This window comes from Scylla paramamosain, unplaced genomic scaffold (genome assembly GCF_035594125.1).
Source record: "Scylla paramamosain isolate STU-SP2022 unplaced genomic scaffold, ASM3559412v1 Contig45, whole genome shotgun sequence".
Lineage (NCBI taxonomy): Eukaryota > Metazoa > Arthropoda > Malacostraca > Decapoda > Portunidae > Scylla > Scylla paramamosain.
Genome location: NW_026973710.1, coordinates 50,038 through 75,000, shown reverse-complemented (window position 1 = coordinate 75,000; position 24,963 = coordinate 50,038). Strand labels below are relative to the sequence as shown.

Sequence of the window (24,963 nt, the reverse complement as noted above, 5' to 3'; positions counted from 1 at the left end):
CTAGATATCAGATTGGATTGGATGAGAAGTAACGGGTTCAACTCTGATTAAGCTAGATTTGAAAATGAGATAGGAGAATATTGGTTCTTAAATTGGATGGCAAGGCTGGAATACATTTTTTTACAAGATTATTAGTTAGAACAATTTTTTAAAAAAGTAAATAAGAGAAAATTAGACAGATTTATGAATGGGAATGATGGGTATTCAAGTATTCAAGTTAATATTACTTAATTTCGAGTAGGAATATATGTTTAAGTCCTAACGAGATTGTTTAGCTACATTACTTTTCCTAAAATAAGTGGAATATGATAATGAAAGGAGACACAAGATGAAACAAGAGCACGTATTACGCCAACGTTCTGCTGTTGCCTTTCATGGAGAGAGTTAGGTTGATCCCATTCACCTGCCTTACCTATACAACACTTACAGCCACAGTATTAGAGGAAACTAGCTACAGAATAAAGGAAAAGAAAGGCGTGATCTAATGGTATAGTCTTGATCAGAAGTCGAGTAGCACACCGCATTTCTTTCCGTAGTGTTTTCCTTCAATCCCAAGTCCACTGATCTAGTAAGAATCAGTCAGTTATCAGATTTATTTATTTCTCACTTAAATTTACAAGTACATACTGACTTACTTTGGTACACGGCTTGATTTTGTAGACTAGCCCTTCTTTTGAACTTGTCAGCATATCAAAAGACTTACGGTTCAGGATACACATTATGGGGGAATGCAACAAGTCAGGTGACCATAACTACTGTTGCTGGTAGCGGTGGGTATGAATGGCTGCTGGCACGGTGATGTATATGTGCACCTAGTTTGAGTGGACACATGCATTACACCTGAACTACCACGTGTTGGCTCACTGGCTTCTTGCAACTTCTCTTACGTTCTTATGACGGAGGGTGAAAATAAGAGACCGCCACGTGTTGACTTTCCAGTTAGCGACCCCTTGCACCTTCCCTTACGTTCTTATTACGGGGATAAAACACTTCCGAGTCTCACTAACTCCAAGATAAGGGACCTCGGAATTGACAATGGAGAGGACGATTGAAAGGGGACGACGGGTACTGACTCCGCCTCCTCCTCGTCGTCTTAATGAGGCTTATCAATTTACTGAGTGGTGTAGGGGCGGGTCACGGCTGGTCCCGAGGGCCGCGGCTCACTGTTTCATGGTTACCGTATCCCATATTTGCTTTCAACACCATTGCCAGTTTGGTCTCTCTCTCTCTCTCTCTCTCTCTCTCTCTCTCCGATTAATGGAGGTGAAGTGTATATTGTGTTTGGTCATGAATGTAATATTTATCATGTTTTAAAAGGTGATGTGATGTTAAAGCTTTCACGTGTTTGTCAAGAGAATATTAGTAAGTATTTTTCTATCACTTTCTATTTATTTTATATAATTATTCTGCTTATCTATCTTTTTTTTCTGCGTATCTGTTGATCTGTTTCTCGAGATCTATCTATCTATATCAGCCCATCTATCTATGTCTATCTATGTCTTTCTATCTATCTGTCTTTCTATTTGTTTATCTATATCTATCTCTATATGTGGCGTGTATCGTTTCCATTGCATGTCGTAACAAAACCTTGGACGTTGTTTCCAATTCAAGGTCACGTAGCGCACACCCTCTTCTGCTAATTACCTGATCAGGTTTTAATGAGTACGTGGAGAAATTTCGTAAAGGTGAATTAATACGAGGATATTCAGGACGTGACGGTGAGGCCCGAATGAGTTTGTTCCTGCCACACGCTCTCAAATGTAAAGGGCTTGTAGTGTACAATTCAGGAAGCCCTTATCGTCTTAATCCTCTGACACCTGTAGGAGTTGTACATTTATTTTCACTAGGAAGTTTTACTCATCAAAAATTAAGCTACAGATGCTAGAAAGCCTTACTAGATATTCAATGGTACCTTTTTCATGCAAGTCTTGTCTTTAAAATCGGTGTCTAAACTTATGCCAGACTGTAATAAGCTGAGAAAAAGCTGTAGCAGTCAGAGTTAAGGCTTCACTTGGCAAGTAACCAGAGTGGACTGTAGGAGAGAACTGTCACTGCTTCAACGGGAAAGTCTAACGTAAACTTGGAGCGTCGGTTTGAAGCTTCGATCTTAACTAATGCGAAACACAGTTGGAAGCATTTTAGCATTTGCAGCAACACAGGGATCACATTTTCAAACATTTCCTGATTCAAACATTTCCTGATTAGTTTCTATGAGGCCCTAGTGGAAGTTATTGAGGTTTTCAAGAGAGTTGTCGTAATTCTAATGATAGTTCAACCAGTATTCTGTACCATCAATAGGAAAAACATCCTTGGGAGCCCAACTGATCATCTGTGCGGCCTTAGGAAACAGCTCGTGTAGAAGCGCAGGCCGTTTCAAATCATGGGTTGGTGACACGAAAGTGAGAGCTGTAGTAAAATTGCTCACCTGACAAATAGCCAGATTTTTACCTTTAACAGTAATATTTCTTTATTAATTCACAGCAGCTCGTCGTTGTCTTATACATGTGGTGTGTGTGTGTGTGTGTGTGTGTGTGTGTTTTAACTGGGACCTAGAAGTGGCGTTATCAGGATCTTACAGTTATGGATCTAAAACTCGGGTGTAGTCAGTCATCAGTAACATTCCCGTCCATCAAATTATCCTTTTTTTTATGATTTCTCTTTCCAGGAATGTAAACTGTATTATAGGAAGCAGGATTACAAAAACATCAAAACACGCTTTGTACTTTCTGAGAAGAAGAAGCAACAGTATCATTTGCGTTCATCAATTTATCCTTTTTGTTCTCAGTCTCTCCAGGAGTGTTTGTAAAATATTATGGTAAGGAGAATTGCATCGTACCTTCTAAAATCCTCAAAATATTGCATGAGCGTTCTGCTTCCTGATGTCCTCCTCGTAAATTGTAGTATAAAGGAATGGGGGACAAATCACACACACACACACACACACACACACACACACACACACACACACACACTCGCTCCAAAGACTATCGGTGCACGGCATGATCGACACTTTTGAATTGACCGTAGTATTGTATTCAGATTACGCAGCCAAGATGGAAAGGATCAGTGTATGGGTACTTCTATATAGTGATTCGAAACGTGTGGAATGAGACTGTCGAAATACATCTCTACCTACACATGAAGGCTGGCATCTCAGCACTCCTTTCCCAATACGTATCGTCACTGGTCTCCAAATGTTTATTATAGAGTATGCACCCATACCTTTGTGAAGCGAGTGTTCCTTCTGAAGCCTTGAAGCATTACATGAATCTTTGGCTTTTGGGAGATGCCTTAATAAACTGTCTTATGTGAAGGACTGAGCGCTTATCATACCATATACTTCCTGTAAACGTGAAAAGCTTACGTGAATGGCTCTCGGTCTGTTCTGAAGCCTTGAAACACTGCACAAATCACTGGCCTTCGGAAAGTGTCGTCTGTGGTGAAGTATTAAGTGCCAGTCCTCTCTGAAAACCTCAAAAGCTAACGTGAATCGCTGTCCGTATATTCTGAAGCCTTGAGATATTACATAAATCACTGACTTCCGGGAGGTGCACTCGTACATTGTCTTGTGTGAAGGAATGAGCGCTTATCCTCACGTGCGCCCTCTGAAAACCTCCAGAGCTACCTTCAAAAGCTGGCTGTGTATTCTGGGGATGAAAACATTGAAGGCGCACTCATACAAGGTGAAGAATTAAGCACACATCCTCACACGCCAAGATGAATGGTTCGCTGTGTACTCTGGGGATGGATGCAGCTCGCGTCAAGGTGTTCTCTTTCCAGAATAACCTTGAGTCTTCATAATTAATGAGCCCCGGCTGGGAGAGATTCAGCTGCCCCACTGCCCTTTACACTCCCGCCGCCAGCCACTCTGTTGTGAGCACCGTGGACGTGGGCACTGCTGCCAGCGTAGGTGTGGCTGTTACTTCCTGACTAAACTAAAGTGTTTTTTTTCTGAAACACGACATAGTAAACACCTAAGAAAACCTGAACACATCGAAGGCAAACGAAAGAAAATTAAGTTGACGGGAAATTTTGCGGCATGCGGAAGCTTTAAATGCCGTGAATGATCCCTGGCCAGTGCGCATCGCTGTGTTTACATCCCCACGCCACCATGCGATCTCACCTCTTCGTCCCCCTGGTCAACCCCTTCGTACCCAAACCCCACGGAGTGTACGTTGTCCTCCAGGAACCACAACCGAGAGTCCGTGACATCTCCGCAGGGCGCTCAAGGACTAAGGTAAATACTACTGCTGGCCACACTCACGCGCCGCCAGCACCTCCAGTCCACGAGGGTCACACGGGTTGGTGATTAGGTGATGTTGAGGCGTGTGAAGGTTAATGTTGTAATGAGGGTGCTACGTTTTTGTTTTTCGCGCTTAGGTACGCGCACACACCCACAGGAACACAGGATAAGATGGAGAAGCAGTGTACTGGTTTGTAAGTTTGTAAAGACAGGATTTTGTAAGTAATGTAGTCATTTTCTTTGTTGTTGTTGTTGTTGTTGTTATTGCTCTCCTCCCTTCTCCTCCTCCTCCTTCATCACCTCTCCACGTCCACACCTGCACGCCAAGGAGGCACTCAAATAAAAATATTGTATAAAAATATTGTATAAAAATGTGTGTGTGCGTGTGCGTGTGTGTGTGTGTGTGTGTGTGTGTGTGTGTGTGTGTGTGTGTGTGTGTGTGTGTGTGTGTGTGTGTTTAAGGGCGAGTGAAGGCGATGATTTAGAGTGTTTTTAAAGTTCATGTGCAGACCATTACCACGCAGGAATCGCTCCTGGACAGGGTGTTGTCAGAGTCACTCAGCAGGCGCGGCGTGGTGTGCCGTCATGAGGAAGCCCTCCACTGAATAAAGAACTGGAAGGCACTCAGAACGCATACTTCACCAGCCTCGGAGGGAAACTTCTGCCGGAGGAAAATTTGAGGGAAGCGAACCTCCAATGAGAAGCCCGAGGAGAGAGAAAGAGAGAGAGAGAAAAAAAATAAAACACTCAACATCCTCGGTCTGTCCTTTACTTATAATCTGAACTGGAAACTTCACATCTCATCTCTAGCTAAAACAGCTTCTATGAAGTTAGGTGTTCTGAGACGTCTCCGCCAGTTTTTCTCACCCTCCAGCTGCTAACTCTGTACAAGGGCCTTATCCGTCCATGTATGGAGTATGCTTCACATGTCTTGGGGGGGGGTTCCACTCATACTGCTCTTCTAGACAGGGTGGAATCAAAAGCTTCTCGTCTCATCAACTCCTCTCTAACTGACTGTCTTCAGCCTCTCTCTCACCGCCGCAATGTTGCATCTCTAGCTGTCTTCTACCGCTATTTTCATGCCAACTGCTCTTCTGATCTTGCTAACTGCATGCCTCCCCTCCTACCGCGGCCTCGCTGCACAAGACTTTCTTCTTTCTCTCACCCCTATTCTGTCCACCTCTCTAACGCAAGAGTTAACCAGTACTCTCAATCATTCATCCTTTTCTCTGGTAAACTCTGGAACTCCCTGCCTGCTTCTGTATTTCCACCCTATGACTTGAATTCCTTGAAGAGGGAGGTTTCAAGACACTTACTCATGAATTTTTGACCTCTGTTTTGACCCTTTTATGGGACTGGCATTTCAGTGGCCTTTTTTTTTTTTATTGGATTTTGTTGCCCTTGGCCAGTGTCCTTCCTACATAAAGAAAAAAAAAAAAAAAAAAAAAAAAAAAAAAATATATATATATATATATATATATATATATATATATATATATATATATATATATATATATATATATATATATATATATATATATATATATATATATATATATATATATATATATATATATATATATATATATATATATATACATATATATGAAAGCTCATTCTGACCTGAGTTGAGTAAAGGTCTTCAGAGTAGTGCTGCTGTTTGACGGAAATTCGTCCGCTAAACGTACAGACGCGTCACCCTGCGGAAGTCACGTGACCAGCGGAAATATTTTCGGAATGCTGTTTTCGCCAATTTTATGAATGAAACAAATATTGTATTAAGAATAGTATTATGAAACTTAACAATTCAATCTGTACTGTTGTTTTGGTTGCGGACTTAACGCATTATCTGTCACTGTTAGACAACCAGAGGCTGTCAGTGATATTTGCCTGCGGAAACTGTCAGAAGAGACCCAGACTTCTTTGGGTTTACGTGGAATTCCTGCAGCGTGAAGCATTTTGAGGTGTCACATCTATTACCAACACGTACTGCATCTTATGTCATGTGAGTGTTACTCTGTATTACAGCTAATATATTAACATTGTCGTTGTTTCACTCTTCTGACAGTGCAAATACGTATTGTTAAGTTACCCTTAACTTTGTTTGTTACTTTCTCTCAAGACAGAAAACGAAGTAAGGATGCAAACGTACACTTACGTGAAATGTATTTATCTTGTATGCTATCCAGTAAACGTACTTTGATGTAACTGAAAGTATTTTTACAACAGTTATCACCATGGCTACACGTCATAGTGTCCAAGAAAAGTGGTTGTCAAACGATTTGTTCAAAGCATGGCTGGCGAGAGTTGAAGGAGACAAGAAACGGGCGTACTGTCGAGCGTGTCACAAATATTTGACAGCAGAAATTACTTGCCTCAAGCGTCACTGTAAATCAAGGCAGCATACAAACTTAGAAGAAAGGCGGCAGACCATACCAAGAAATAACGGTCAGTCTCCCCAACCAGGCACATCTCAAAATGACCAACAGAACTTCCACATTGAAGATCACGACTATCATGCACCTCCCCTTGTGACAGGTGGTGTGACAGGTGGTGTTGCTTACGCAACAATACTTTTGTCAGTATTCCTAGCGGAACACAATCTACCGTTCATCATTTGTGATCACCTCATAGACTTAAACAAACGAATGTTCCCAGACTCAAAAATTGCTGCTGAAATGTCCATGAAAAGAATGAGGTGCACAAATACTGTAAACAAGTTAGGTAAATTTTCCAATGAATGTTTGGCTGAGAAACTTAGGGAGTGTAAATTCAGTATTATTGTTGATGAAAGCACAGACTGTAGTGAAACAAAATCTTTGGCAATTATGACAAAATATTTTGATGAAGAAGAAAGAGGTATCAAAATTGCTATGTTGGACCTTGTAGATGTATATAATGGTGCCAACGGTTCAACTGGTCAGGGTTTGTTTAACATAACAAAACAGTGTCTGCTACTTGATAATATCCCATTAGACAATCTGACTGGTTTCGCATCAGACGGTGCATCAAATGTGATGGGTAACTACAACAGCGTCACCAGCAGACTGAGAGAAGAACGTCCTGGCATTACTGTCTTTAGATGTGTCTTCCACAGCATCCATTTGTGTGCTAGTGAAGCAGCTAAAACCTTGCCTCGTGCATGCGAGGAATTGCCACGAAACATATATGATTATTTTGCACATAGCGGAAAGAGGAAATCAGAATTTCGGGAATTCGAGGGTTTCTGCAATTTAAATCCGCATAAAATACTACATGGTAGTGCAACAAGGTGGTTATCATTACATGAGGCTGTGGCAAGGGTTTTGGAGCAGTGGAGTGCCCCAAAGGTGTATTTTCAGAGTAAGGCTTATGATTGTAGGTTGCTGGCTGTTGAAAACATTAGGAAGGCACTAGAGGATCAAGCAATAGTCTGCTATCTACATTTCTTGAATTACATTTTGCCACATGTAAATAATTTTAACTTAGTGTTCCAGAATAAAGGCCCAACACTTCATTTGATTTATGACAAAATATCTAGCCTGTATCGGTTTTTGGTACATTCCATTTGTCAGGAGTATTTACTTTGTAAAGTTCCCTTATATGATATCAACCCAGCAAACGGCAGCCTACACAAACCTGTTCATCAAATTTACCTTGGGGCAAAATTACACTCGTTGTTTCAGGCACCAGAATATGTGAATAATGTAGATATGATGACTGACATCAGGTTAAGATGTAGGACTTTTCTTATTGTACTATGTCAAGAAATCAAGAAAAGACTTGACTTAAATAATAAGTTATGGATGTTGACACGATATTTGCATCCCGGGAAAGTAATGGATCCCACCGCCAGAGCAAACATGTCATCCCTCAGCGACTTAATGGATGAACTGCCAAGGATCACCAATATGTATGATAAACAGGCTGTTCATAACGAGTGGAGAACTGTTCAGTTTTATAAATTCCCAGACCATCTTAAATATCCAAAGTATGATATTTGCCTACTCTATGTTCATCTTATGACACTTACAGACGCCATGGGAAATTTCCAGTACCGGACCTTTGTTACATTTGCGCTTAATGTCCTGTCGCATCCAACTTCCAATGCTGATGTTGAACGGCTATTCTCTAAACTGAATATCATAAAGCGAAAACAGAGAAATTGCCCCCACATGAATACTGTTAATCATTAATGGCTTTAAGTGAGATTTCACTTCAGCAAGGTGACTGTACAACATTTGAACCTAGTTTACAAACGTTATTGTGTGTCTGCAACTAAATCTGATCATGCAGTATTGTTCATGTTGGCGGGTGATCACTTTATTTACTGTACTTATAGTTTTCTACAGACTAATCATGCAGTATTGTTCATGTTGGCGGGTGATCACTTTATTTACTGTACTTACAGCTTTCTACACACTAATCATGCTTTTTTCTTTTTTTTCTTTTTTCTGCTAAACTAATGTATTTCATTTTGTTAATGAATATATATATATATATATATATATATATATATATATATATATATATATATATATATATATATATATATATATATATATATATATATATATATATATATATATATAATCATGTTTTTTTTTCATATTGCAAAATTTCCTTAAAATTTTGTTTTACATATGCCTTTTTTTCTTAAACCTGCGTATAATTGCTACTTTATTCTACATTTAGACCAGAAGTATTGGAAACACATTGTCGTTGACTTACAAGCTCTCAGCATCACATGGATAGATGGACAGAGACGTTGTATCACACCATTAGTTAAAAGTGCACAAGTGGCGGTCTCTCTCTCTCTCTCTCTCTCTCTCTCTCTCTCTCTCTCTCTCTCTCTCTCTCTCTCTCTCTCTCTCTCTCTGTACCATATATAGAAAATGCAGTATGTGTAGAAGCGATAGTGATGTCATCAGAGATAAGGCGTGGGAACGGAAGTTGTAGACAAACGACAAATATCATACTGCTGTTTTTTTTTTTTTTTTTTTTTCGTGCTGGTAACAGATGATCCTGCACTATAACATTCCATGAATACACAAAGGTGGTATGAAATGAATTACTTAGGGCAAAAACAAGAAAAACAGGAGTGTAGTTACGCTGTGGGAAATGTAGTGAAAAGCCTTTGCCAGCACGTTTGTAATGTGCCTGGTGACAAAGGTATAATAAGCATTATATCAGCGCTGATATCATGGCCTCATCACGGGAATCAATTAACACTTGTTGTATCAGGGCTCATGTTATGGCCTCATCGCGGGAGTTGATTAACACTTCTAGCAGTTCTTCTTACTTTATCTAGCGAGGACGTTTGTGCACGGGATGGGGAACGTATCCTGAACCAAAAAAAAAGGTCTTCTGCTGAACTGACTGTCATATGATATAATTTTAAAAAATCTACTATTTTTGTAAAAGACCAAGGAAAAAAAAAAGAAAAATGAGTGACGACGACAATTATTATCCTCGTCATCTTTTTTGGGCATTACGTTTATCAGACAGTGATGAAGAAATCGAATACAATGAGAATGCAAATGTGGATAACGAAGGCGAGGATTTATTTGCTAGTGACGATGAAAATAAAGGAAGAAATGAAGGAAATTATTCACAAGTATTGGCAGAAGCAAGTAATACTCAGTATCCTTACCTCTGTTATGCATTAGGTTGAGGTGACTTTCCTGAAGAAAATGAAACAAGTGAAAGTGATGATATGGAAAGCGACGTTGTACTCACCAGTGATAGTGAAAGCGAAGTAAGTCATGAAGAAAGTGATTCTGAAGAAAATGAAGACAATGATAATGCTAACACTTACGTGCAAACCCATGATGTATCCATACATGATGGCGATGAAAATGAACAAAATGATTGACAATTAATCATACAGTGACGGACTACATCATTATCTTCGTCATCTCTTTTTTGCATCAGGTTTAGAAGGCAGTGATGAAGAAAATTAAGGTAATGAAACTCAGTAGAAAATATTATCGAAAACTGTGGCCGGAAACGCGTTTAAAGAATAACTGCTAACCGTTCATTCCACACAAGTGAGCATTCTGCTGCAAGGCGAGGGAGAGGCATGCAGTTAGCTCATTCCTAAGAGCAGAGTGAAAAGAGCGATAAAAGACCGCAACAGAAGCTACATCGTGGCGGACACGAAGGTTGAAGACAGTCATTTAGATGACAGCTAGCTGTTCACTACATCATTCCGACTGCAACTGCCAAGGTAAATATGTAACAGTGTATGTTTTGAAATTTCTGAAATGCAAGGAAGGCTGAAACAATTAATTTTATGTAATTATACAAAATGTTTCAATATACATAGTCAATTTACAGAAGTGTCTGGTTACGTGTCGTACTTGATCCCGTTCTCTTCAGTTTTCACATCAATAGAAAACGGCGGAAATTTAACGTCACTGCCAGCTACGGAAAAATGGCACCACTGCGAAGGAGGATGTGACGCACTGGAACATGTTTATGTATTAATTTAAATTACAAAATTTTTCAACACTTAGCATTTCCTTATAGAAGAGTAACTTTTCGTGTCATAGAAAAAGTATAACGGCTTTCCAAAAACATTCATACAGTTTTTAAGAAATAGGAGGAAAGACGAGTGTGTCTCGCAGAAATAGCCATTTACCATTGTACTGTAACAGTGCGACACCAGACATGGCCTCAAAACGAGCCAGGAAAGCTCCAGTCTGGACCTACATGGACTAAATAATGCCTGACGCTACTGTGTGCTTAGTGTGCAAGGACACACTTAAGTATGATGGAAATATTTAAAGTATGATTAAGCATTTCCCCACGAAACATCCATTAAAATACGCGGAGATGCGGGAAGAGTCTGTGCCAGATATGGCTGGGAGTCAGAGACCAGCAGGAGCATCATCAGCCACGGTGCAGCCTACTTTATATCAAACGATTGACAGGACTCTGTTCTACAAAAATTACTCTGCTAAGAAGAAGGAACTTGATCACCTTTTAATGAAAACGATTGTTCAAGATCTTCAGCCACTATCTTTAACTGAAGATAAAAGGATTTAAAAGTTTCGTTCATGGCCTAAATCCTTGGCATGAGATGCCTAGTCAGTCGCAGAGTGTTGACGAGAACACATTTACCATTTCTTTATGAACAAGAAGTACAGAAAGTCCGTAAAGAACTTGAAAAAGCTAAAGACATTGATTGCATTGACCACAGACATCTGGACATGCAGGCAAACAAAAGGCTTTGTCACTGTCACACCACACTTCATTTCTCATGATTTTAATCTTAGATCTGTTGTATTGGAAACAGTCAGAATGACAAAAATTCATGCAGCACAGAATATAGCAGAGGAACTGACAAATGTATGCAGTAAATGGGAAAATCTAGACAAGGTATATTGTGTTGTTACTGACAATGCTGCCAGTATGAGTTCAGCAATAAAGAACATCATGAATTTGCGTCATCTTCCATGCTTTGTTCATACACTAAATTTAGTTGTACAGGATTCATTGAAAAATGTAAGAGAAATGCAAATAACAAAAGATAAAGTAAAACAGATTGTTGTCTTTTTCCACCATAGTGTCAAAGCCTCTGACAAACTGAGCCAGCTTCACCTACAGCACGGTGTTCCTGTCAAGAAACTAATTCAAGACGTAGAGACTAGGTGGAACTCTACTTTCTATGTGCTGGAACGCTTCATTCAGCAAAGTGATCTCGTCACCACTACACTTTGCTTGCTGGGGAAAAATGACTTGTGCCTTCGCAGTGATGAGCTTAACCACATAAAAAAAAAAATGCAATTACTGTATTAGACTATTTTGATGATACAACAAGGCGAGGAGTTTCTGGCGCTGGTGTGCTTGATAAAGCAAATGTTTGGGATTCGAGATTCTGCTTTTGAACGCGAATGTGTAATGAACCGATCGAAAATTATTGCATGTGTTTTACCTACATCTCGCTCCTGTGTGCCTTCCTTGCGTAGCTTTTCAACAGGTCTGCTCCTTCAGTGTCCCTCTTGTCATCTAAAAATTACTAAACCCACAACGTATACTAAGATCACCACCTTGCCTCCGTTTTCTTCGTCCCTTCATTTCCATTCTTGTCCTTGTCACCGTCGTCGTCCTTGACCTCCTCCTCCTCCTCCTCCTCCTCCTCCTCCTCCCTTTCCGTCTTCACCACCACCAGCACCACCACCACCACCACCGCCCACATCCCTTTTACAGTACCACCAGTCCCCTGAACAATCGCCACCCCTCACGTGAGCCCATAACCCAACGCTAACACCTGCCTCCCCTTGGTTTCTGCAGCAGAGGGAGGTGTTCCACGCGCCCTTCTGCACCACCTGGTTCTGTACGGCCTGGACGGGGCTCTTCTGCCCGTCCTGCCTCGCCTGCCACTCCTGCTTCCGGAGGGATAAGGACTCACTCAAGGTCTTCCTCAAAACCATCGCACAGAACTTCAGGGACCGCGGCGTCACTTTCAATAAGTTAAGAGAGAGAGAGAGAGAGAGAGAGAGAGATATCATTTCTGGCTGCGCGTTGTAATCCCACGCTCACGGCGGCACAACAGCAAGGAGAGGCGTCCCGAGCCCCGCCTAAGGACAATGTCTCTCTGGGGGATTTCTAGGGATGAACCGCTCGAGCTGGCTGCCGCCTTGTTGTCCTGGGCACTGCTGAGACTAAGGCCAGGGAGGGAGGGAGAGAGGGAGGAAGAAAAGGGACTTAGCTTGGAGGAAGAGCTTGTCTCTGTTTTATCTCTTCGTACGGATGATTGTTTCAATAGGGGAACCGAATTTTATTTATTTATTTGTTGCGAGAGATCAAAACGCGATACATACAGTTACATGTATGTATGTGTTTGTGTGTGTGTGTGTGTGTGTGTGTGTTTGCGAGGCAGCATCACAACACACACAGAGGGCTAGTAGTGGCGCTACATCCCTGAGAGAGTGTCACGGGGACTAAGGCGGTTATGAGATGAAAGGTGGGCGAGAACTTCACTCTCCAGAATAGATTCCAGCGCCTGATGTGAGAGAATCAGGAAGGCGTGACTTCACCTTCAGACATCGCAGCGATCGTGCCTCAGCCATGCAAGTGAAGCAAGAGTCGAGGATAAAGTTGCCTTGATTTGGCTTGGCAGGTTGTCAATGCGGCACAACTTGTTATTATTCTAGCGACACATTATGAAATTCCATCCAAGTCAGCTGCCGTTGAAGGATAAATGACAAGAAAGAATATTTTCCTAGCAATAAAAAAAATTAATGTATTAAATCAGAAAGATAGAAGGACACGATAGAAAATTTGTAATATATTAATGGTGAAGTATTGCGAAAAGACTCAAATAAAATAGCTTTCTTAACAGATGCTAACACTGCAAAGAGAGAGAGAGAGAGAGAGAGAGAGAGAGAGAGAGAGAGAGAGAGAGAGAGAGAGAGAGAGAGAGAGAGAGCTGAGAAACTTTGAAAAATAATTGGGATTGTTTTACTAGCTTTGGGACACAACCCACCAGAATAATGAAAACTGACATGAAAAAAAAAATATATATATATATATTGTTGTTCGAGGACTGAAAGATGGACAAGGGTGATTCTTGGTAAGGATTATTGTTGGTAAAATGAATATTTTCAGTGGGGAGAGGAATCAGTACTAGTTTTCTATCTTGAACGTGCGAGGATCATATTGTAGTGTTATATGTTGTTATCGTCTGTTAGGCACAGACAGGAAGGCCTCACGCGTGGAATCAATAATAGTTCAGAGGAAAGGAGGAACAGCAACATTAAGAAGGATGAGGCTACGTCGATGAGGCTACGTCAGAGAAACACACGAAAAAAAAGCTCCTGGCTGGGTAACTAGAATGATTGGGTTTTAGAAGGTCATGGATGTTGCCTGCAGGATGAAGGATCTCGGCTCAGGCTCGAGGAACAGAATAAGACAAAGGCAAAGTTGACTGGACAAAACTACGGTGCCAAAAATACGTGTAAATAAGCAAGACAAGAGAGAAGTGCGGAGTGTACTGATGCAGGACTGATGAACATTAGACACTGTGTTCTTGATTAGCAATGGAAGGTCGGGTCAATAGTGTGAAAAACTAGGATGGAAAATATTAGTACAAGTGTGGCTAGAGAACACAGTGTTCCAGGAAGTAAAAATATCGAAAAATATGAAAGAACCATTGTATAATGAAACTTTGTTGTGGAAGATCGGGAGTAAAGCTGATGAAAACTGCGTCATCATCATCATCATCATCATCATCATCATCATCATCATCATCATCATAAAATAAGGAAAGCTTCTGAAAATATTACTGAAAGAATGCAACGTGTCGAGAGAGATGGAAATCATGGGAGACGCGCACAGTATTTCTAGTGACTGTAATTTCTGCTTCTCATTCTCGATATTTTTGTGTCCCCAGTTCTACGTTTTTGTGACACGAACATGAAGGAGTGTGCGAACGATAAAGTTTCACAAAGCAAAGAACGCTTTCGGCAGAAAGAAATTAAAGGCAGAAGATAGCGAGGGGATGCGGGGCCACTTACCTCGGTGCAATGGTTGGCGCTGATGTAATGCGTGGTGTGGTGACTGCCTCCTACAGATTTTACCTGGCTTACGTTCCAGGTGTGTGTGTGAGTGTGTGTGTGTGTGTGTGTGTGTGTGTGTGTGTGTGTGTGTGTGTGTGTGTAAACGTTAATTCAAATCGATGCATTTCCTCACGTTGCTTACACTCTAGAATTTGACATGTTAAAAAAGACGTGTCCTTTCATCCCTCGAGGAGTGACGCCCGCTTGCCTCCCTCTCCAGAACGTCAGGTAAAGAAAACGAGAGTCTGTTCCCCCGCCTCCCCTGAGGCACCTGTTGCAGCCCCGCAGGATTACAGACTTGCAGACTGGAAAGTTCTGCATTAATTTTACCGAATCTCGTAATCTCTTGGTAAATGGGAAACGGCGAGCAACAAGCGGCCTTTCCTGGTTATTCATCACGATTCGAGATCATGATCTTAAATGTAACTTGTTTATCAATGCACCTTATATTTACATGTGACAGAGTAGTCAGGCGTGGAGGGAAGGGCGCCTGAAGTGTGTGGACAGTGTGAAGACCAGTGCCAAGAAATGCCGGGGTTTTGGAAGACGGAAAAAATCGGTGATGGTTAACTGTTGACGGTCAAAGATTAATGGGAAACTTTTTGGTGGTGCAAGTCAGATGAGAAATCTTTAAAGGTGGAAAAAAATATGGGATATTTCCGTGATGGAAGAAAGATAAGGAGTTTGTCGAGGCTGGTGACTGGCGGCTGGTCAGTGTTGGTGTCTTCACTCCATGGAGAGAGTTCTGAAAGTTGATAAAATAAAGACACGTATAAAAAAGTATAGAAGAATGAAAGCAGCGTTAGTTAAAGAGTGGAAGGTTTTCATCACATCACTGGTTCACTTCAGGCTGAAACACAAGCAAGGGCAAACAGTCACATCGAAAACAAGCCACCAGCCAGGGACGCTCAGTGCAAACTCGATAACAGCCAATACCTGCCGTGAAATTACCTCGTGCCGCCGCCGCCCTTCACGCCACCACGCCTCAGGACGCACCATTATAATGTAAAAAAAGAAAAAAAAATGCAAATATGAATCCAAAGGGCTTTCAGATATACAAGTGTACGGACAGTGTTCTGTGTTGACGGAGAAAGACGTGGAGAGTGACGGTGGGGAGAATATAGGTGTAGGATTTTTTTTTTTTTTTAAGCAACACTAGTTGCCTACGTATTGTATTGTATCTGCACATGTTGTCGTTGCTGTTAATGCTGCTGCTGCTGCTGCTGCTGATGATGATAGTGATAATGATAATGTAATGTACTAAGGCTTCAGAGGCGGTGTTGCTTTTTTTTTTTTTTGGGGGGGGGGGGTTGGGTAGCGGATGCAGTAATGCAAACAGGTCTAGCAAACTGATGAATTGGCATTTACTTTGACAGAGTAGGTGTTTTTGCTGGTGGTTGTGGTGGTGGTGGTGGCGGTGATGGCGGCAGCAACAATGATGGCCAAGGACAGAAAAAAAAGGTAGCAAATTTGGTAGTGTGCGTCACCGCTCGATGGCTAATCACAAGGAGCCCTACAGGAGAACAAGAGGAAGGGAGAGAAGATGAATGAAGGAGAATCGAGGAGAAACAATGGGAAAGACTGGGAAGGGTTTAGCACTGTACCATAACAAGACTCAACACAGACGCCTTTGTTCGATATTGTTCAATCATTCACAATCTTGGACTGAAAAAAAAAAAAAAGTAAACGCACTGAAGAAAATACACATAAAAAAAAAATAAAGATGAAGCACACTATCTGAAGACCTGTATTATATTTATACCGATATACTACAAAAAAAAAAAAATCAAAGGATAAAGTACATTGATATGCTTTATGGCTAAACACAACCAACTCCCTCCTTTAAGTGTATCGCAGTGAGAGAGAGAGAGAGAGAGAGAGAGAGAGAGAGAGAGAGAGAGAGAGAGAGAGAGAGAGAGAGAGAGAGAGAGAGATACGGATTAACACTGAGCACAAGTGTCAAATTATCATCTTGGAGCAGGAAAGTGATAATATCCTTGGAGAGTCCCGTATGAGATGAGATGAGAGGGAAGAGCGGCAGCAGACCATGAAGCAGCGAATATTGACAAGTGGCATTAATAAACACACACGTCTTGCTCTTCTTTCCCCTTCGCTTGATCGCGTTTGGCTCAACACTCGGGTCTTCCTTGGCTGTCTTCCTGTTGTTCCGTAGGTGTCTCTAATGATGAGGAAGGAAGTACACGCTACGACAAACAATGCTGGAAGTAGTAGTAGTACCAGTAGTAGTACTACTACTAATAGTAGTAGTACTAGTACTACTACTAATAGTACTAGTAGTACTACTACTACTAGTACTACTAGTACTAGTAGTACTACTACTAATAGTAGTAGTAGTAGTAGTAGTAGCAATGATAATAATAATGGTAATAGTCTGGCTATATTTAATTTATCTGACTATATACCAGGCCGCATCACACACTCTTAGGCCCTGCTGTAAACGAATAGTCTCGTAAACATAATAATAGAAATAATAATAATAATGATAATAATAATAATAATAATAATAATAATAATAATGATAATAATAATAATAATAATAATAATAATAATAATAAGAGTAAGATGATTAAAAACAAAGGTAATGACGATAATATTGACTTTTTCATCCGGAGGCATATACATCTTATAAGAAACAATTGACACACACAATAATTACAAAATATATTAACAATGGTAAAAGAAATCAATGTTATAGTAAAGTACAACTCAATGAAAAAAATACTAATAATGTTCTTTATTAATATGTAAACCAATACTTTCAGAAGCACAGGTGCATTCTTATCAACCATCCTCTGGAAATTGTTAGAGATCATTCCCTTGCATTATATAATTACTCCACGTCCTTAATATATATATAAAGTCAACCAATTATGAACATTCTCTCTCTCTCTCTCTCTCTCTCTCTCTCTCTCTCTCTCTCTCTCTCTCTCTCTCTCATGGCGGAGGCTAAAGATAGTCAGGTTTACTGCACAGACATACTAGATTCGCATTTATAAACGTTGTGATGTTTTATTTCTGCTTATTTTGACAGTCGCTACTGAAATTATTGGAATTTAAAATGGTATTGTCATCATTCTGGTGATAGTTTTATCAAGGAGTGAGAAAATACGTACACGAGCCTAACTAGCCATCTTAGTGAGAGATCGAAGCCTTTAACCCTTTAACTGCTATCTGGTACACCTCTCCTCAATTACTAATCACTCTGAGACATTTCTACTTGTTCTGCATCTCCAATCTTTAAACTGTGTACAAATTGCAAAATCTATTCTTTTTAATCCCCTTCTTGTAGATGCTTATAAAGATTTCAGGCACTACTTTTGGTGGTGGTAATTGCTTCGTGTCGCAGTGGAAGGGTTCAGAGTCCTGATGAGATGACAAAGCCTTTAAGAGTACAGGATTCAGACATACATTCATTCATACCTACGTCATGAGTTCCCCCAGGGTAAATTTCACCACTAAGACTCCGCGTTTAAGATGTCGTCCAAAAATAATTTCGCTATACTTTTCTTTTATATTTGTATTTTATTCTACTTAATTATTCGTTCATTCATTTCTTTCTTTATTTTTTTGCATGGGTGAGATATTCGTGGGGAATCATATACTCGCGTGGAGTTTTCTAAGCAGCCGTGCATTCGCCAGCCAGCCTTGCCTGGCGTGGCCATGTGAAGGCTGCGTGCGTCCACCCACAAATACCACCAGTGATAAGATGATCCTGAGAGGAGCTGAAATTAGACCTCGCAGGATAAACCCACAGACAATGGAACTTTCCCTCTCTCCCCTCACTCCTGTGCTCCCCGTCAGCCTTTCCTGCCTCGGGAAATGAAGCACGGTACATCCTTCAAGAACCATATTCATAAACCCTCTTCTCTTTCACCACCATCATTTTCAAAGGCCACAGAGATGATTCGCTCCCAAGCCCATGGTCGCGAGGCTGTTTCTGGGAATCGCTGGACCACCTCAGAAATCATGAATCAGTTGTAATTATATTCGATATAATTATGATTTTAACCTAGATTATATAATATGTATTGTTAATTATGATTAGTTAGTGTAATATGTAAAAAATAGGTGTTAATTAAAACACGTACAGCGACCTAGGGACGCCAGGTCAGGCCAGGATTGCTATTAGGGCTGCAGCCAAAGGAGTGATGAGAGTGCTGCTGGCCAGTGTTGGTGTCTTCACTCCACGCAGCGGCTCAGTGGAGAGTTTGGCGTGTAACAAGAGTGACGGTTAGTATTGTAAACATGCATGTGACAAGTCAGTAGAATAAACATGCATGTGGAAAAAAAAAATATATAAAATAAAGGTGCATTAGAGTGAAACGTTTCCCATCCCGCCACAAGTTCACTTCAGGCTGCAAAAATCGAAAAGCTCACGGCTCTGGCTATCGTTTTGTTGCAGCTCCGTGAAAACTCGATAGCGGCCAATACCTGCCGGGGAATCATCCCCTTGTTGCGCCGCCGCCCGTGATACCACCACGAAAAGATACACAGTGCGACAGACAACACTCGTCTAACCTGGAATGAGGCGGAGGGTGTGGCGAGGTGGTCAGCTGTGGCTGTGGCCGCCTTCAGCTCACACCCGCCTGACTGCTCCTCTTTGTTACCGAGTCATGGGAAAGTCGAGGTGTTATATATAGTAAACGCCTCGCACCTGCGCCTCCTAAATGCTTAATCCTTTCACTGTCGGATAATTTTTCTTTTTATCATCTGCTTCTTTATAGGCGCTCATTTGTGTACAGTGACTCATCCCCTACAGATCTTTATTTACTTTATTCTTTTAAGTAATAGCTGGTGATTGCTTGGAGCTCGGAAACTGTTAGTAGAAGTGAATAGATTGACAGTGAACACGTAAAGATAACAGTGTGTGTGTGTGTGTGTGTGTGTAAAGACGGCTCCCTAATTAATGAAGCAGATTCCCTGCCTGTATTTCTAACAAAAGTGCCAAAAGAAATGTTTCACGATACACCGTATCGTGAAACATTTCTGCCCGCACCCTGACTACTTTCAAGAAGCTGTAGTTGAAATTACACGAGTATTAAGAGTGTTTCTATGGTTCTAGTGACAGACTGGTAAGGTCTGTACAGCATCAACGGGAGAACCAGTCTTGAAAACCCGGGTAATTATTTCTGTGGCCTTTGAAAATAGTCTGGTGAGAGAGCAAAGCCTTTCAGAATACAGGCACATAACCTTGCTTCATGAAAAACAAGTGCATTCATGATACCCGAGACTGCCTTGTTACATTCCCCCAGTGACTGCAATGTATCTTATTTTTTTTTTTTATCTCGTAGCATTAGTCTGTCTGTCATTGATGAAAACACCCGCACTACATGTATTACGTTATTTCATTAGTCTCAAGTCGCTATTTCAAGTCTATATAAGCCTCAATAAATACGAGAGCTGTGGTGGTGGTCTGCTTCCCGTCTGCCAATCAGAGCGTTCTATTTTTCCGTTTTCTTTCGTATTCTTCGTAAAGCTCACTATCCTTCATTTGTCGTTACTTCTTGCCTCACAGTGTATTGGTAAGTGTCTTCTGCTGGTAATAATAGCCGCGATTCTATTATTTTGTATCATTACAAGTAGTATTGCGAGAGTGGCTCCGTTCTTAGTGACAATTACCTCAGCACAGCCTTCACCAATCAGCGCCAAGTATTCAAGTCACGTGATACTCTCTTCTCGCCATCTCCTCAGCCATTCGCCCTGCGCCCGCTGACGTGACGAGTCCCCGGTTGTGTTATAATTACGGCGGTGAAGCGGTGTTGCGTCTGTCCCTGGCAGGCATGTTGTGGTGGACTGCGGTGTGGGGGGAGAGGTGGATGTGAGTATGCCCTGGTGGTGGATAGGGAGGAGTGGATAGTGGAAGAGAGATGTGGAGAGTAGGATGATGGAAGGGGGAGGTGGAGGTGGCTATGGCGGACGTGACTGGGTTGAGGTGGTGGTTGTGGTGGTGTTTGGTGTGGTTGGAATGGTTGTAGAGGGTGTTGGTAGTGATGGTGAACGTGATTGGCTTATGTTAAAGGTGGTTGTGGTTGTTGGGGATGGTGGTGGTTGTGTGACAGTGGTGGGTGCAGCGGACGCAACGATGTTGTGGTTGTTGGGTGTGGATGAGGATTGCGATGGTGGTGGTGGTGGTGGTGGATGTGATAGGTGGCGGTGGTCGTAGTCGGAGCGGGCTAAGTGGTGGTGGTGGTGGTGTAAAAAGGTGTTTATCGGACGGAGTGGAAGTTGTGGTGGTGGTGGTGATACGATTATCAGGGATGAGAGAGAGAGAGAGAGAGAGAGAGAGAGTGTGTGTGTGTGTGTGTGTACTCCTATAATCAGCAAATTGCAGTCACTCGTTCGCTGTTTCACCTCCCTGTTTCAGGCCCTCTCTCCCTCCCCGCTCCCTTCCTAACCTGCCCGCCACCCTCTCCCCGCTTTTCCCTGCCTGTCCTCCCCTGCTCCTCGTGTCCCAGGTGAGTGTTGCCTTATTTGAGTCAATGTATAATGTTTTTTATTTGAGATTGAAGCTCCACACGTAATGAAAGGTAGTAATCTGTGGTTTTGTATACTATTATTGGACTATTTATGTAAACTTACAATAGAAAACTAATTCTATTAGGAAATGTGTATAAACAATTTCATATATACAATGACCTGTGTGATGTGACGTTAGTGTGTGTGCGAGAGAGAGAGAGAGAGAGAGAGAGAGAGAGAGAGAGAGAGAGAGAGAGAGAGAGAGAGAGAGAGATTGACAGCAAATGAACCAATATTTTAACTTTCCTGACTCTGATGATGAAAGTTACATGACTGAGGCTGCAGTTAAGTAAGCTGAGAAGCTGAGCAGATAAATATGAGTACACCACCTGTCTGTCTCTCCGTCTTTCAGTCAGTCAGTCAGTCGGTTGATGGGGGAATGGTGGAGAGACCAATATGTGTCTGTCTGTAGGTCTTTCAGTAACACAGTCAGTCAGTCAGTCAGTCAGTCAGTTGATGGATGACTGGTGGAGAGAGCAATCTGTCTGTCTGTAGGTCTTTCAGTCACACAGTCAGTCAGTCAGTCAGTTGATGGAGGACTGGTGGAGAGAGCAATCTGTGTCTGTCTGTCTACGTGATGCTTCCCTCCGCCGTTTCATTACGTAGACAAAATACATGAAAGAAATATTGGTTTTATGGACAGGTGTGGTGGTGGTGGTGGTGGTGGCGCCATTAGTAGTATTCAGGTGTCATACCTGTAACGTAATAAGGAATGAAGGCAGGACGTATGCGATGGCAGCTTGAAGGTAACAATTGGTGATGGAAGGTGGTGGTTGGTGGTGGTGGTGGTGGCAGGGGCTGTGAGGGCTGCCTGCTACCACCACCTTCACTATCCCAAGCGCACATCTCTGGCTGACCCTTCGCTCCCCCGTTCTTTCCCTGCCCTCAATTCATCCCCCCCTCTCTCTCTCTCTCTCTCTCTCTCTCTCTCTCTCTCTCTCTCTCTCTCTCTCTCTCTCTCTCTCTCTCTCTCTCTCTCTCTCTCTCTGCAGACGAGTGCAGTTGTGTTTTGAGTGAGTTTTTTCTAATGTTTGTGAAGTGGTTGGCGTGGGTGGCAGGGGCGTGGAGGGCGTCACGCTGGTAGTGTAGAAAAGAAAGCGAGAGAAAAGTGATGCGGCACTGGTGTTTAATACCTGAGTGAAGTACTGGCGTCGTAAAGACCATTTCTGTCCATTCTGATTTCTGAGTTTAAGTAATGAGGCTTTGTAATGGGTCGTTTATCATTTATTTTATTTTTCACGTGGACAAAAATTGTGCTTGCTTTATATATATATATATATATATATATATATATATATATATATATATATATATATATATATATATATATATATATATATATATATATATATATATATATATATATATATATATAAAAGGAAACACGATTTTCCTCCATATCAAGTTGACATCAAAACTTGCTCCATTCATTCCATTGCCAAACTGAGACCATGTACCCTGACACATTAAGAAAAAAATAAATAAATAAAAAATCCCTCTACCTTTCTCTACTGAGAGAGAGAGAGAGAGAGAGAGAGAGAGAGAGAGAGAGAGAGAGAGAGAGAGAGAGAGAGAGAGAGAGAGAATGGTGGCCAGAGTAAGACGAAGGAGAAAGCAAGTTAAACAAAACAAATGGAAAGTGAGAGAAAAGCAAGAAAATACAGATGAAAAGAAAATCTGCGGTAAAAATGCACCGCTGAAACAAAAACGAATTAGAAAGTGTAATGAAACGATGTGATAATTTTGTGTTTGTGAGCCAGCAATTATGCTACACCCACCCTCTACCACTACTACTACTACTACTCCTACCACTGCAATTTATGAGCAGTAGGTTACAGAAACGAAGAAGCGCAAACACCTGGAGATAGGTGAGCTTGATAGGAAGTTACAAGTAGAATATGAAGCAAAACTCAAAGACTCACTGAGAACTTGAGAGGACTGTGAAGAACAACTCAAGAACATTACGCCCTAAGTGGACGACCTGTACGAGGCCAAGGTGAGAGTGAGAGTGAGAGGGGAGTAGGTAGGTGACGGATTTGAACTGGAGAAAGATTAGGGTGGAGAGAATTGAAGGTTGTAACTTCTAGGGACATTGGGAGGGAGTGAGAGAGTGAGAGGGGAGTGGGTAGGTGACGGTTTTGGACGTTAGAAAGACTACGGTGGAGAGAGAGATATAAAAAAATGGTGTTATATTAAGTAAAATCAGTAAATATTTAACACGCTAGGCGCCACACGCACCACCGCCGTTACATTTCAGACTATTCAAAGTTGCCGTGTGTACCACTGGCCCAACATTTATCACTTTTCTTCCCTTTTTTCTTTTTAACAATGAATTCTATTAAATAACGGACAAAAATGAAAGGCATATCTTTTAAACAAATGTTGATTATTAATTATCATAATTTTTAATGAGGCAAATATAATAATGGTAAGACAATGAAAGGGTATCTTTTGTGAAGTGACATTGTAACTGGTCAAAATACAAAGGTGGAACTGTAAATGTTAATAATAAAACTTGTCTCAGTCACGGCTCAACATACAGATGTAGCATCCTTAACAACTGTCATCTATATATTCTTTTATTATAAAGCAAATCTGTGATTGCAAAACAACATCACATTTTTACCTACTCTTATTGAAATCATTACTATCATTTCTTGCACAAAGGAGAACTTTTCCTGTAACAAATGAAAGCCTGTGTCCTGTTTGCAGCTGCACAAAGAAAAGGCTTTATCCTTCAACATTCATATAAACAGCTTCTTCATTCCTTGTGTAGTGAAAACAGTGACTCAAGAAATTATTGCAGCAAATGTGTGAAGGTCGCTATTGATGGAGAGAGTGCTTTCTTTCAAAACATGGGAGGCATCCATGTACCTTCCCATCACACTGATCACATACACTCTTCACTCTCCTACCTTCTCAAGCTGCACTTGCCCGCCCTTCATTCACACTAAAGATTTGACAGCGCCCTCTGCACCTTTTTCCCGCTCTTCTAGAGTGACCTTGCAATCCAACAAGAAAATGGTGTTTTCTTACCTCCCAGAGAGAGAGAGAGAGAGAGAGAGAGAGAGAGAGAGAGAGAGAGAGAGAGAGAGAGAGAGAGAGGGAGGGGGGCTAAAATAGCCCCCCTCCCTCCCTCTCTCTCTCTCGGTTTGTCTGTTGGTTTCTTTTTTTCTATTTTGTTTAATCTACTACTACTACTACTACTACTACTACTACTACTAATACTAATACTACTACTACTACTACTCGTACTACTACTACTAATCGTACTACTACTACTACTAATCGTACTACTACTACTACTACTACTCGTACTACTACTACTACTTCTACTACTACTACTACAATAACTACTACTACTACTACTACTACTACTACTACTACTACAAACACATCTACTACCACCACCACCACCACCACCACCACCACCACCACTACTACTACTACTACTACTACTACTACTACTACTATCACCACCACCACCACCACCACCACCACTACTACTACTACTACTACTACTACTACTACTACTACTACTACTACTACTACTACTACTACCACCACCACCACCACCACCACCACCACGAATATCACCACCACCACCACCACGAATACCACCACCACCACTACTACCAC

General features: G+C 41.4%; 1 long non-coding RNA gene across 1 annotated transcript in view; it reads left to right on the top strand.

The window, feature by feature from the left end:
- The window catches only part of LOC135098111 (uncharacterized), an 80,586-nt gene extending 64,528 nt beyond the window's left edge, over positions 1–16,058 (top strand). The window contains exon 6 of the long non-coding RNA XR_010266580.1: positions 12,521–16,058. This is a non-coding gene — a long non-coding RNA (uncharacterized LOC135098111). The remainder of the gene's footprint in view (positions 1–12,520) is intronic.
- The last annotated feature ends 8,905 nt before the right edge of the window (positions 16,059–24,963 follow it).